At 30.8% G+C, this 15,187-nt stretch overlaps 1 long non-coding RNA gene across 1 annotated transcript in view; it reads left to right on the forward strand.

Annotated features, from left to right (window-relative positions):
* LOC139424941 (uncharacterized) overlaps positions 1-14,822 on the forward strand; it is a 46,571-nt gene extending 31,749 nt beyond the window's left edge. The window contains exon 4 of the long non-coding RNA XR_011636083.2: positions 12,974-14,822. This is a non-coding gene — a long non-coding RNA (uncharacterized LOC139424941). The remainder of the gene's footprint in view (positions 1-12,973) is intronic.
* The last annotated feature ends 365 nt before the right edge of the window (positions 14,823-15,187 follow it).

A 15,187-nucleotide genomic window follows, 5' to 3' on the forward strand; every position in this document is an offset into this window, starting at 1 on the left:
GCATTACGAAATTCCTTTCTTTTTTTTTTCTTTTTTGTTTTTTCTTTTCTCAAAATATCACTTCATTCCTCATCCATCTTAACGAGGTAATTTACGAAGTTTTATTTTGACTGAAAATAATTTTTTTTTATCACTCAAAAAACAATTCCTTTTCAGTAATTAAGTGTAAATTATCCTCTACTTCATAGCGGGTGAGAATTCGGGAGGTGAAAAAGGCTAAAGAGTCGAGTTGAGAAGTTATTCTCCTGCTGAGAAGGAATTTAATGCAAATGATATAATTTTTTTCTTTTTCCGCACCCGTTTCTCATTTTTGTGTCATTTCTTCAACTCCCATTAAAAAGATTTTCTCGTGAAAATAATTTCTTTTTTTCCCCCTTATGATTTGTGGAATTCCTTGCATTTTTCTTAGCTCGTTCTTAGTGTCATTTTAGGCAATCATATGTTTAAGTCCAAAAACGCTACTATTTAAGCTATAATTTGAATGGTTTAATAAATACACGAAGAGCACTGTAGATTTATGATTATTTCATTATTTTAATATTTATTAGTACAATGAGAATGTTCAAAACTACCAGAAAATGGCAAAATCTACAGTGTTTCCGGCTCTATAGGAGCTCGGTAATTTTCACCGAAACGGTAAAGTGGTAATTTTTTTATTTTTTTAAAAAATTAACAAGAAAATATGGTTGCATAATTTGCGATTAAATTTGGTAAATGTGGTTACGTTTGATAATTTTATCGGGACATCTCAGAACATGGAATAAAAACCATTTATTCGAAAAATTTACTTTTCAGTTTCGCATTTTTTTACCAAATAAGTGGTTCGATAATTTTATTCTAGTAATACAGTTCTATAATAAGTTAGTTCTATAATTTTGAAAATCAGAATTTCCGGTAAACCGTTATCAAAAATTACCAAATTAATGGTTTAAATATTATATATTGTTTTTATTAACCGGAATTATGACTTTTTTTTTTTAAACCAGAAACGTCATTACTGTACAGTACGGTAATTTTACAGAAATTTTTTTCCATTGACAGGTTACACATACACTGTGCTGCATAAATAAAAAATGGTTTGATTAAAAATAATTGAAAAAAAAAAACGTTGTAGAGAAAAAATGCTTGACCCCCTTACAGAGTCCTATAGAAAAAAGCCTCCTTAATCCGAATATGAAATTTGCCTCCGCCACGAACCTTAGCCCCCGTTATTATCACTTTTCCAAAATTTCATGATCATTTATTTATAAGGAGGAAGATATAGGAATTTTCAACCTATTTTTTGAACAGGTGATAACATTTTACATTGATAAGCTTCTTGAGAAAGACGTCTCGCAACTAAAATTCCTTACAAATGTTGTGTGCTTGTTGCATATTTCTGTCGCAACCTATCACTGAATATTATTTCATAATATTTTTCAATGACCTGACCAAAAATATTTTTAATGACCTTACTCTTTTCGTAATCGTTTAAATGATTTTTTTTCCCCATCAGCATATGTGGTTTGTTGAATTGTTGACAGATCACAAAACCATGGTAAATATTGCCCCTATGCAAATAATAGCATTTAATCTATCTCATAGAATCATGGATAGTTCTTTCAAAATCTAAAATGCTATGAGGCAACGGATAAACTTTGTGTCGGGAAAAATAAATATTTCAAAGCAAGTGCCAAAATGGAATAATTCCAAAAAACTATTTTTTTTTTAAGAATATTACACGATAATTATATTAAGATTATTTTATAACTGTCGTCGAACAGCGACCCAATTTTGGGTTTGCGACTACTATTGTTCAACTTCGTTGCCTAGCAATTTTGAGCCCAATCCAGAAGACAAGGAAACTCCCGGATCAGTACCCCCAGAGGTATGGATTGTTATGGGAACATGGAGGACCTTACGACCCGACAGATTTAACGTGCATCAGACCCAATTTACTACATGGGGAGTCCTCGGTCTGTGGGGATCGGACCCACGACCTCTTAGACCCAGTGCCCTACAAACCAGGCTATCCCGGTCAACACGAATATATTTGCTATATCATCATATTAGCCGCGATGGCTCAGGGAATAGAGCTTTCGCCTTCCAATGCCGCGAACCGGGTTCGAATCCCAGTCGATACGATACGAGTCCCCTTGCCGTTAGGCTAACCTTAGGAGGTTCTCATGGTCTTCCTCTCTATCTAACGCAAATGCGGGTTAGATCCATCAAAAAGTCCTCCACGAAGGCAAATTTCTCAAAATACTCTATCCAGGAGTTCCCTTGTCTTCTGGATTGGGTTCAAAATTACAAGGCTATGGAGTTGAACATTAGAAGTCGTAAACCCATAAAATTGGGTCGATTGTTCAACGACAGTTGTAAAATATAAAATAAATATCACCATATCAAGTTATTGCATTAATATTATCAGAGTAATATTTTTCAAGTTAATAATTATCAGAAAAGAATTTAAAAGGCGCTTTATACTATTTCATAATCTATGCCAATAAACGCTTGATTCTATTTTTCGGTTGATTGATTCTTCGGAAAGGACAGGATAGTTTTTTATCAAAATTAAGATTCGAAAAAATATAAATAAAACAAAGGCATTCCGTTGTTCAAATTAAAAAGGAAGGGGAATTGAACCAGGCTGCAGAATTTTTTTGATGATGATGGAGCAGATGATTTCTTTAAGCAGCTGGTTGTTTCTAAACCGTTTGCTGTAATTTTGTATAGGCCACCATGAAAGAAGGAACAGATTTTCTAATAACTGAAAAATTTTTTTATAGTTATAATAACCAGAACTTATTAGATAAGTAATCAGAATTGCTGCTCAGATGACATCCTTCGTTAAGAAATAATTTTTAACAACTTACCTCACTTTAAATAGTTCCTTATTAAATTGGGAGGAAACATAAGGTCTATACTTTTTACCTTAGGAAATTTTTGACAGTCAGCTTACGTTAGATTGTAATTTCTTTGTTAAAGATATACTAATTAATAACTGAGGGAAAGATAATTATTCCTAATTAAATTAAAGGAAAACTAAAGATCTATACTTTTCCATCTTTTGTACTTTCCAATAGTCAACCTACATGAGATAATAATTTCGTGGTTGAAGATATACTAATTAATAATTGAGGGAAAGATAATTATTCCTAATTAAATTAAAGGAAAACTAAAGATCTATACTTTTCCATATTTTGTACTTTCCAATAGTCAACCTACATGAGATAATAATTTCGCGGTTGAAGATATACTAATTAATAAGTGAGGGAAGGATAATTATTCCTAATTAAATTAAACGAAAACTAAAGATCTATACTTTTCCATCTTTTGTACTTTCCAATTGTCAACCTACATGAGATAATAATTTCGTGGTTGAAGATATACTAACTAATAATTGAGGGAAAATTAAATGGTTCTAATTAAAATGAGGGGTAACTGAAGATCTGTACTTTTCCATCTCTGGAAATTTTCATCAGTCAGCTTTAGCAAGATAATAATTCCGTTGGCGAAAATACACTAATAATTGAGGGAAAATCTATTGTTTCAAATTAAATTAAGGAGAAATTCAAGATCAGTACTTTTCCATCTTCGGAAACTTTTAGCTTTTAGAACAGTCAGCTTACGTAGGACAGAAATCTCTTTGTTGAAGATGTACTAATTAATAATGGAGTGAAATTTAATTGTTCCTAATTAAGTTAAGGGTAAAACAGAGATCTATACTTATCCAATTTTGGAAATTTTCAATAGTCAGCTTACATAAGCTAGTAATTTCATTGCTGAAGATGTTAGTCGAAAAAAAATTTCAATTTGAATATAGGGAAATCGAGAAAATCAGCAAACTGAATAGAAAACATCTTTTTCCGCTTGGAAACTAGCTTATTTAAAAATTTTGGAGGAATGAATTATTTAATTCCTTCATACAACCACAAATATTTTTTTTTAGTGTTTTCTAAACGTAAACTTAACATGTACATCCAAATTTTTTCAAAATGTTACTGAACATGTTGATTTAAATATTTTTCAGAGCGTGGTCATTTCAGTAATTTCCAGTTTCATGTTATTTTAAAAGCTGGATACTCTAAAAGTATGTACTTATACATCAAGTTTAATTTTTAAGGAAATTTCAATTCAATTTATATCAATTTGTAACTATTACATCACATATAAATGTAGCAGAAACTTAAATAGTTGAATATTTTTTAAAACTAAATTTCAATCTCAAAAGCGCATATAAAAGTTCTTGTTCAATATATATATATATATATATATATATATATATATATATATATATATATATATATATATATATATATATATATATATATATATATATATATATATATATATATATATATATATATATATATATATATATATATATATATATATAGCTGAAAGATCTTTGTCTATTAAAAATTGCTCAATTTATAAACTTGGGGAAAAAAAATTTCTTTAACTTATATAGCCGGAGTTCCTTAATACAAAATTGTGAGCATTCTTTTACTAATCTTTATAATATTCTAATTCAAATGGAAATGAACTTTTTATATCAAATCTGGTTCGAGATTTATTTCCTCACAAACTTTGGGTGAACCCTGGAAGTTTCACGCAATTCTCTGGAGCGAAGGAAAGACTGGCACCCCCTTTTCATTAAATTTTCTGTTCAATTAATTGCGCACCCATAACCACCCCTTCACAATTATCCCATATTCAAATGAGAAGTCCTCTAGCACGATCCCTTCGACCAAAACCTTCTAGAACACATTTGCATCATACAAAGGGATTATATTGCCTCTTCTGTGCGCCGCCGAACAAGATTGGTTGTGCGTCTGCAGTGTCTCCGGAAACCTAGCAAAATTCATCTCTGGGGACCATTCCTTTCCAATCGAATGAAAATGGTGCCTCCACCATATTGGGCACCTTCTCTGGTCTCTCCTGAGCCTTTGACACCTACTCACAAATCAGCTTTAGATTGTGTATAGAGGGGTTACGCAGATGTTCGAATGATTTATGGTAGACTGACCCAAGATTCGAGTCTGTTTTCGAATATGACGAATGAAGTTCGTTGCTGAATTGCGCCATTTGGTGGGTACTGAAGCTATTCGAACAATATGATAATTTGCGTTTAATAGGGACGATGCTTCAATTTCGAATGACGTAGCAGTGTGCGGATGTTTAGTTAACTCAATTTGGAAGTCTTAGTGCAAAAATAAATAAAGCTAGCCTTCAAATGTAAGTCTCTGGTCTTTTGAGAAATGCCAATAGGTCTGCAGCATCTGTTTTAAATCTGCATTCGAATTAATTCATCTTGTATGTATTTTCTCATGGTGTTTAGAATGAACTCGAATGTTTAATGTAAATGCAAGTGTTTTATATTAAGCAACACCAATGCGCTGAAACTATAATATACAATATGAACTGAACTTAGACATCTTTATAATGTGATATAATAATGCTACATGATTACTAATTGCGTTATTGTACTTCTTAAAAATTGCTACTAAACATTTTACGATTATATTATAATGTACTGTGGATTAATACTTCCATACATGCTATTACAATATTTATAGTGGCATATGCCACTACAGGAATATGAATAGTATATAGGTGGCATATACCAGTATATATACTATTCATATTCTATGCCATGCACGAATTGCATAACTTATGTCTGATAAACTAAGCCCAAGTCAAAATCTTTGATGGTCTCATCAAAACATTTTCATGGTTAATGTTGGTTTCAGTGTAATACATGATGATCCAACATCATTTGATGGTCTAACATTTTCCATTATGCGTTCATGGTTTTTGATATGCCAACAAATTTCCATCACTCCATGATGGAAAATGCTACTTTCATACTACGATGGTTAACCATCAAGATCACTTTGGTTCTCATGGTGATCCATGATGGTTCCAACTATACATTTCTATGATGGTTTAATAATAATTATTGTTGGTTCAGCAGGAATATGCATTCAAAACAATTTCTTTATGTTATCCCATCATGAATTAGTCCGAATTCCTATATTGGAATGATGGTTGTTCATGATGGTTCCAACGTTTGATTTCAAGAAACTATAAAGGAAATTTCTGATGGTTGAATATGAACAAACCACCAAAATAAGTTTCTTTTCCTATGTCGGACCATCATAAATTAGTACGAATTCCGATATTTGGGGTGATGGTTACTTATGTTGGTTACCATCAGAAATATAATGGTTCATGATGGAATTGTTGATGGTTGCCATCAAGGTTATGTTGGTCTATCAATGGAAAACCATCAAAAATTTTGACTTTGCGAACTATAATTTAAAAATTAAAATTAAATTCAAATTCTTCTTTGTGACACAATATCCATATTATTTTACTGCAATGCTCAAGTTGTAAACTGAACGCGTGAATAAAATAATACGGGCACTCCCTGAGTTCAGTTTATTTTATCCACCCATTTCGCAGGAAATTTTTTAAATTCCCATACTCTCAGTGCACTTGAATGATTAACAATATTGAAATAATAATGCTTGCTTCCATGTGAGCCATTTTTTCTAACTATATAAAGAAATTAAAGCTTTATTTTTAATTTCAAAAGCGTTAGCTAAATTTACAATTTAATCGCTCTTATTACGATAGGTGTTTCTTCACGGAGTTAATTCAGCAAATTTTTTCCACGCGATAGAAAATACATTCTGAGTGATTTGCGACAATTAAGTTATAGAATACTATTGAATATTCTATATAAATGCAAATATAGAATATTAAAGACGATTGATGAGTAGGAAAATACATAAGTAGTAGATACACAACCATATCATAAATCAACCATAAATCAGAAAAATACATGGGTAGTAATTATCGACGATTAAGTTATTGCCTCAAATTTTCCAAATATTCTTTGCCGCTTATGGCATACACTGTTAGAAATTTCTCAATAAATACGGTTAAATAGCAATTTATTTACTTGTTATTTCACCATATTCAACCAAAACAGTCAAATAACCGTAAAAAGATTATATTCAGACGTTAATTGTGAGGAAAAAGGTTTATTGATTGTTTGTAGACCTTATGAAGCCATTTTGTCCTACCAGTTGAGTATATACTGTAGCTGAGAGCGCTAATCGGTCAGTCTTATGATCGGTTAAACAGGAGTTCGAATCCCAGCTTTAACACCACAATATATCTTCCATTCCATCAGTTCACGAAGAGTTTTTATTGTCCTGCACTCTTTAATCAGTGACTCTAAACTATTACGAAACACGAAACTATCTAGACTCTATCCAGAAAGTAAAATACGAAACTATCATTCGTGCATCAATGGAGCAATACCCACATAGCTCCAATGGCCGTTGAAATTTTATTTTTATGGTTTAGAAGCTAAGCTTGTCGAAAATGGTTACTAAACAGTTCAGCTTTGTATTCACGGTTTTTTTTAACCGCACCAGTTGTAAAGTGTTATAAAACCGTAAAGGTAATGTTCCAAACCATAAACTTTACGATTAATCAGAAGGACAGACTCTGGCAAGTTATATTACCATAATTTTAAAAATTCTGACAGTGCAGTTATGAATTTACTACCAAAGTTTAGGTATAGAATAATAAATCCTTTTTGGAAAGAATTTTCATTTACACTTCAATATTAATCTGAAGGAAAAATCATTTTATTCGGTTGTTCATCATTTTTAATCTTTCATGCTTCAATTTTTTTTTTAAAATCATTCGAATCGAATATAATTCATTAATCAAACAACGTTTGATTTTCAGGAAGAAAAACAAGTACTAAATTTCTAATTCCTCAAAAAAAAAAAAAAAGCAAACTAACATTTATGATGTTCGAAATCCGAAAAGAAAAACCTCAACTGATTGACGAACTGTCTCTCGAGTTATTAACTTCCAAACATAACCTCCGTTTTCGCACACCCCCGCACGTTTCAGACGATTGAACTCGCCGACAGACCAAAAAACGTTCTCAAAAAGGTGAGAAGTAAAACAGAAATAGAAAAAAAAAAGCGAAACTTGCGAGTTAAGGTTGATGCAGTGGTTTGTAGCAATCGCGGTGTGGGGCCCCTGCGGACACCTGGTCGATCGGCGGGGGGCTGATTGCGGCAGTGCTTGCCGCGAAAGGTAAAGCCTGTCTTCGCGCCTCCTCAGCACATTTCTATCGGCGGTTAACAGTGATTCGCGTCAATTTATTGTCGAGTTGCATACCTGGGTACCAAGAAAACAAGCCCAATGACAGAATTGTCACATTTTTGCACGTGTGATGTGAACTACGGCATGTTGTTGGTATTAAATGCGAATCTTTTTGTTTTTGCTTTTATTCTGCGTTGATAAGTCTGGTATACTTTCCTTTCCCATTGGCTTATAGGTAATGTATTTTTTTGAGTCATTAGATCCAGCTATGAAGTTTTTTTATTTTTACTGCGTTTGCGCACATTCTTATCTGTTTATTTATTTCTTAATTCAGAAATCTTAAGAGGCCATTCGGTTGACCGGAAAAAAAAAAAACACTGGTAAAAAGCATTGAAGGAAATCGCTAGAAAAAAAGCCCCTCGTTATTAATTATATCAATTTAAAACCGATTCAATTCGAGCCGTTGAGTCAAAATTTAATTTAATTAAGTATTTACCCGAATGAAATTAGATATTTTTAAAAAATTTATATTAATTAGGGATGAAAGAATTTTTCCTACTTTATACTATTTATCAGAATGATTAGTACTATTTGGTAGTTTTTAAACTCCGTTTTAAATTTCAATAATTGCACTAATTGTAATAGGATGTAATAATGACGTACAAACAATGTTTTTCTAAACTAGTTATTTTTTTAGAAATACACAAAATGTTTGTTAATATTTTTAACTTATCTGAGAGATTATTATTTGATTTAATTGATACATTATTTATTGTAATACTATTATACAGAATATAATTGAATTAAAAACATATAAAGTATCAAAACGTCTTTTAATTCAACTTCAAATAAACTTGATCTAAGTCATTAAATCCATCTAATTAGGTACGAAAAATTATTAAATGTCAGTTTAGGTTTAAAGGTCCGAATGAGATGGAACGTTTAATTTAAATAATAGTACTGGGGGAGGGATTCTTTTTTCTGTTGTATAAGACTGTGAAGCTAATTTCAAATTCCCTCACCAAGCTACAGTTTTTTTCTTCTTTTTTTTTAAGGGACATTTTAGATCTATTATAACAGCGATATATATGACAGGAGGCCACGTAAATGCTGCCTTAAGCCTTTTAAGGAAATTAAAGCACATCATCAGGATTAAAACAGCTTAGAAACCCATATCCGAAAATGTCGTTATGTACCACAAAGAGTGATTCTCCATTATTCTTCTGGTGGTTTTGAACAGGCCATAACATGGATGCACTCCTAGTGGCGTATGACGACTTTTCCCGGCATGGGTTCCTATGCAATATTAATTCTGATGACGTGCTTCGATTCCACTAGAAATTGCTCGCAACATTTAAACGACCCTCTAGTATATTTAGTGATTTTAAATGTGAACATTTTGGCCAAAAAAAACAGGTTAAAAGTGTTATTTTTATAGAAAAAAAATTTGCAGCTTTAGGTGCAAAACTAGCTTCAGATTTTAAATCTTCATACCTTAACTAGGCAAGATCAAATATTAGTATAAATGCAGCAAAAATTTGTTCCCAAAAGTAATTTGTCTGGAACTTTTTTTTCCTGTGCTCTTTTTCTCGGTGCTTTTTGCCGTGCTTTTTCATCCGGTGTTTATTTTTACCGGTGCTTTTAACCATGATTATTTCAATTTTTAACCAAACTCAACTGTCGAAAGGGTGGAGATGCGGAGGGAAGAATCCTAAACATGATTTTATTCCTATTTTTTCCACAAATAAACTGATGGAGGATATGTGCTCTAATTTGCAGGAACTTGTAAAATACTAAGTTATCATCCAATCAAAATTTGCGATATAAGGTGTGCAGTTGTTTCAGATTATTTATTCAGCTTTTTCTGATAAAATCTTATCAATACAATTCAGAAATCAGCATTTTTTGAAAGGTAATTTAGTACTCTACATTTGTCTGTTTTTAGATTTTTGATGAAAACCTACGTAATTGCGCTATCTAAATTGTTTTTCATAAATTTAAACTTAATTCGAAATTAAATTTTAAAAATTCCAAAAAGCCTCAAAAGGAGTCAAATCTCAAATGATTTACTCCGAGCCTCGATGGTTCAAAGGATAGAGCGTTCGCCTTCCAATGAGGTGAACAGGGTTCGAATCCCACCGATGGCTGGTCGATACGAAATCGACCGCATCCGGCTTTCACCGACCACAGTGATGACGCAAAATATCCTCAGTGGTATACGAATCACGAGTTCGAGTCCCTTGCCGTGAGACTAAACTTGGAAGATTTTTATGGTTTTCCTCTCCATGTGACACAAATGCAGGTTAGTTCCATCTAAAAAGTATTCCACGAAGGCAAATTTCTCCCAATATTTGATTCAGGAGTTCTCTTGTCTTCTGGATTGGGTTCAAAATTGCAAGGCTGGGAGGTGGGACATTAGTAACCCTAAATTGGGTTGGCTTTTCAACGACGGTTATCAAAGTAAAATGACTTACTTAAATTCTTAAATCGCATGATTTGAGAAAGTATCTATACAAGTCCTAAAAATTATCTAGCATCATTTCTCTTCGTCTAATAAAGCAACCCTTTAATCGTCTTTGAACGATATTGTGCTGTCAAATAATGCTAGATTAGATTATCAAAAGTTTGTTAAACACACGCACACGCGAAAAAAAAAGACGCAAATTAAAAATTTAACCAAAAATTCAAGATAGCATGGCTAGAGGCGTCATAAAACTTTTAACGGGACTAGGCATAAAAGAATATTGGTTTCGTTCTCTAATTTGTTTTGTTACTTATTTTCCTATTAGAACTTAATAATAATTTCCCTACATTCGGTTGAAAAGTTCGTTTAATACATTCATTAAAGAAGATTACTAAAAAAAAAAAATCAACAGAAACTAATAACACAAATGGGATGAGGGTTTTCCTTTATAAAATGATGTTCCCAGAGAATTTTCTTTTGTCGTTTATATGTAAATCTGGCCCTGACCAGAACTATCAATTAGACACTTTGCAGGAAACCATGAATTGCTTTCTTTTTTATAGGGTTATATAAGGAATAGGTGCAAACTACGGAGCGTAAGAAATAAATAACCTGCTACGATCTTTCACTCAACTTCTTTTTGTACTACTTAAGAATATATTTAAGACAATAGTATCTGAAATTAGTTTATGTAAAAGTCTAGAGCTGTTGGTACAACATGGTTGCTTACCTAATAAAGTGCATTTTACTTGGCCCTAATGTACAGCTGGTATATAGTTTGCCCCCAAAAAGAACTCCCCTAGTCAAGATGTTTAAGATCGTCTGCTGCTGTGGAAACAAGAAATAGTGTATTTTAAAGAGAAGAGCTTCTTTCTTTTCTTCCTCGATTCCCTTTCTTTCGCTGACCAGAGTCAAAACCTGTCTTAATGACTCAATACCCCTACTTGAAATAGTTGATCCTCGTAACCATAGTCACCGCCACCACTCCAGACGTATCACTATTGTTAAATGTACGAGGAGATTGCGAAATACAGGTAATTAATAAATTGGCACGTTTCGAGGTGTTTTTGGTCAGTGAATGCTATACATATAGATAAGTTAAGAAATTATGAAACAAATATAACTCAGGTAGTCGGTTTCATGAGAAAAAGTTGTAAAGAAACCGATGCAAAATCGAAAGAACGTGGTCGAAAATCGACAGGTATGAGCGATTCGAGATTCATGAGTTGTTATCGTTCCGGATTAAAAATATCAGAATTTAAAAAATTATGTAGGAATTCTATGTTATAACCACCGAATAAATTGATCGAAAAACTTCGCGAATTCACGACGAAATCGTACCAATCGAAAGCATTCGTCGAAAAGTTATCATTCTTGTGTGAGGCTCGTAATTTCGAAATTTTTCTTTCGCGGATTTCCGAATTTTTACCAAAGTCGCAACTCAATTTATAAAAAAGTTAAAAAAAATATGATATAGTAAATCTTATCATCTGTTAGAGCAAATTCTTATATAATATACATATGTAATTGTAAAAACATAATAGTATTTTATATATATATTTAAATTGTGTAACAGATGAACTTTGTCGGGCACCAGTTTTCTAATAAATAATTGAGGAAAGCGGAGTAATTTTGCTGTTTAATTAGATCACGAATTACACTATTGTTAAAAATTTACATTTAACACAAAGCATTAACCATTAAGAAAAGTTTAGAGCAGTGTATCACGGTATGTTTATACTGTCTTACAACTCTTTTCGAACTATCTTTTTCGGCTCACCAGGGGGAGTTCTAGGTGTGATCCAAGGTTACAATTGTATTCATCTGTTACAATTGTAAGAAAATCAAGAGGAAACTGATCAGAGAAACAAGTTAAACCAAAATGATTGTTCTAGTTGTATACACAAAATGTTGTTTGTTTATTTAATTAAAAAAATATATGAAGAAATTGGGACCAGTTGTTTTTAAACAGAAAGTAAGCTATAGAAAAATATTTTGAAACAAGCGTTTCATTTATTGAATCTGCTTCGTCATACTAAATTTATGACTTCAACTTTCGAAATTCAAACTCTAACTCAAAGATTTTCCTCTAAAGTTTATCATCATCTAACGTAAAATCTGCATACTTAAAAAAACTTTATGATGTGAAATGTCATTTAAAATATTAAGTGTATTTTTTCTCTTTTTTTCAGAAAAAATATATCTACATTTAATACAACTTAGTTTTCTACACCATGATCCACTATAACCTTTATACTCCTTATATTTTATACTGATCTTTATACTGATCATACTATATATCTTACTATAATCTTTATCATAAAATAAGATAGTATTTTAGTAAAATTTTATCATATATGCAGTAATTACAGTAATTTATATTTTCAGAATCCTTGCCAAAAATGATGCAAAAAAGTGTACACATTTGAAGATTTGAATTGGCTTTTACGCGAAGAAATAAAAATGCTATCAAAATTGTTACTGAGAAAGGTGATTTATAAAAACCAGTTTGATTGCCAGATGAAACGTGGAGGCGTTTCCAATCATTGCAGTTCAGCTGACTTTTGTTTCCATAATGTTTTCAGACCTGCCTTCCTCAGTAGTCATTCAATAGATTTGATTTCCTTGTTAAAAGATTAATTTATGACCATTCATGTGATTTTTTTTACTTCATTCTTTAAAAAAAGGTTTTGAAACTATATGTTAAGGGTGGCTATTACCAAATACCTTGTTTTTCCTGTTTTACAACGAAATTATCTGTAAATATTTATATCGAATAATGAAAAAAGGCAAAAATGGGGTGAACAACAAGGAATACAGTTACTCATTAAAAAAAGAAGTATTATTTATTTTTTGATTTTTATTTTAAATAGCACATATTTTATGACAATAGCATATATTAAATGACATTATTTTTTATGACAATAGCATATATTTAATGATATTATATTATGACAATAGCATATATTTTATGAGTTAGTTAAAGACATTGTACATTTAAACAATTAACATAATTTTCACAATTATTCTTCGTATCAACGCCCATTTTTCGAAATTTATCTTCTCATTATCTTCGAAAAAGCTTGGACATAACGAAGCAATGAATAAATTTAACAACAATTATAAAATTTTTGATTTCATCATAAACTTTAAAAAATCCGGAAATATTACAAAATGACTTAACAGTGTTGTCTTTTGAGTGGTTCATCTATTTTAAAAATTATTTTCATCACTATTTTAATTATAAGTTGATAATATATTTTTCTCTTATTTATTATCTTTTCACAATAAATGGAAGCTTTTTTTTTTCAAAATAGATTGAAAAAGATTTTTTTTAAATTGATATTAAAATGCTTTTCTCTATTTTTTTTAAATGACATAAGTAGGACATTTTTAAAAAATACAGTTTCTGCTGTTTTAATACTTTTGGATTTTTCAATCCTGTTTTTATTTGCTTATTTTTTCCCCTCAAAGTTTTTGCTTATATGGAGCTTATAAAATTAATAATTAAAAATTAATTCCTTCGACTTCACTTTTCTAATTTTTTTATATTCTTCAAAAATTGTTGGGGCTTAATTTCGATTCAAGTAAATCTGAGATATGAGAATGAAATCTTGATTTTCAAAATTTTTTCCAAGCATTAAATTCATTTTTAAAAATTAATACAAAATGTACTTTCATTTCTACTTCCTAAATTTAATAACGAATGTATCAAGTTTCGATGTCATATATTGTCTTTCAAATGAGTTAAAGCAATAAAACTATTACAATGCACGTGAATTCAGTTAAAAATACATTTTTTATTCCTTTTCCAAGATATTTAAACTTCTTATTTATTTCTTTTACGTAGAGATCAATTCAAATATATATATATGATTATGATTATCTTTTACATTTTCAAATTATAAAATTACTATTACAAATTTCCAATATGTCTATGTACTCTGAGAAAACCATAATTTCCGTTAAACCTTTACCATATAAACGGAAAAATTACCAAATGAATGGTTCAAATAACATATGTACACTGCTCAAAAAAATTAGGGGAGCCATGTGCTCCCCTAATTTTTTTCAGCAGTGTATATTGGTTTTATTAACCAGAATTAAGGGTTTTTTTTTTTTTTTACCAGAAATGCCATTACCATACAGTACCAGAATTTATTTCTCCATGTAAGTACTTTATTTAATAACTGTGTCTTTCTTTGTTAACATAATATGGAATAAAAATTTTGCTTATGTAGTCTGTTTGCTTTATTCTTCTTTAAGGGAAATTTTTAACTCGTAAAAATAACGGCATAACAATTCATTGTAGGTCATAGATCTTTTTAAATTCAGAAGGAAAAAAATAAGCAAGTAAAACCTTTTTGTTTTATTTTGGAAAATTTTCTTACTTAGAAGTAAAACTGCCGTAGAGGTACTTCAAACTGAAATATAATTCAAACTGTCAGTAAAATTTAGCTAAAAATATATTAAAATGAAACAACCCAGTTTAAAATATTTATATCTTTCTGTTTCAAGTATTTGCAAAGGTAACTTTTGTAATTGTAGTAATGTAGTTAATGAAATTTTTAAGATTTAACGAAACTATATCTCAACAAAGTT

This window comes from Parasteatoda tepidariorum, chromosome 3 (assembly GCF_982258835.1).
Source record: "Parasteatoda tepidariorum strain Cologne lab strain chromosome 3, Ptep-v5.0, whole genome shotgun sequence".
Lineage (NCBI taxonomy): Eukaryota > Metazoa > Arthropoda > Arachnida > Araneae > Theridiidae > Parasteatoda > Parasteatoda tepidariorum.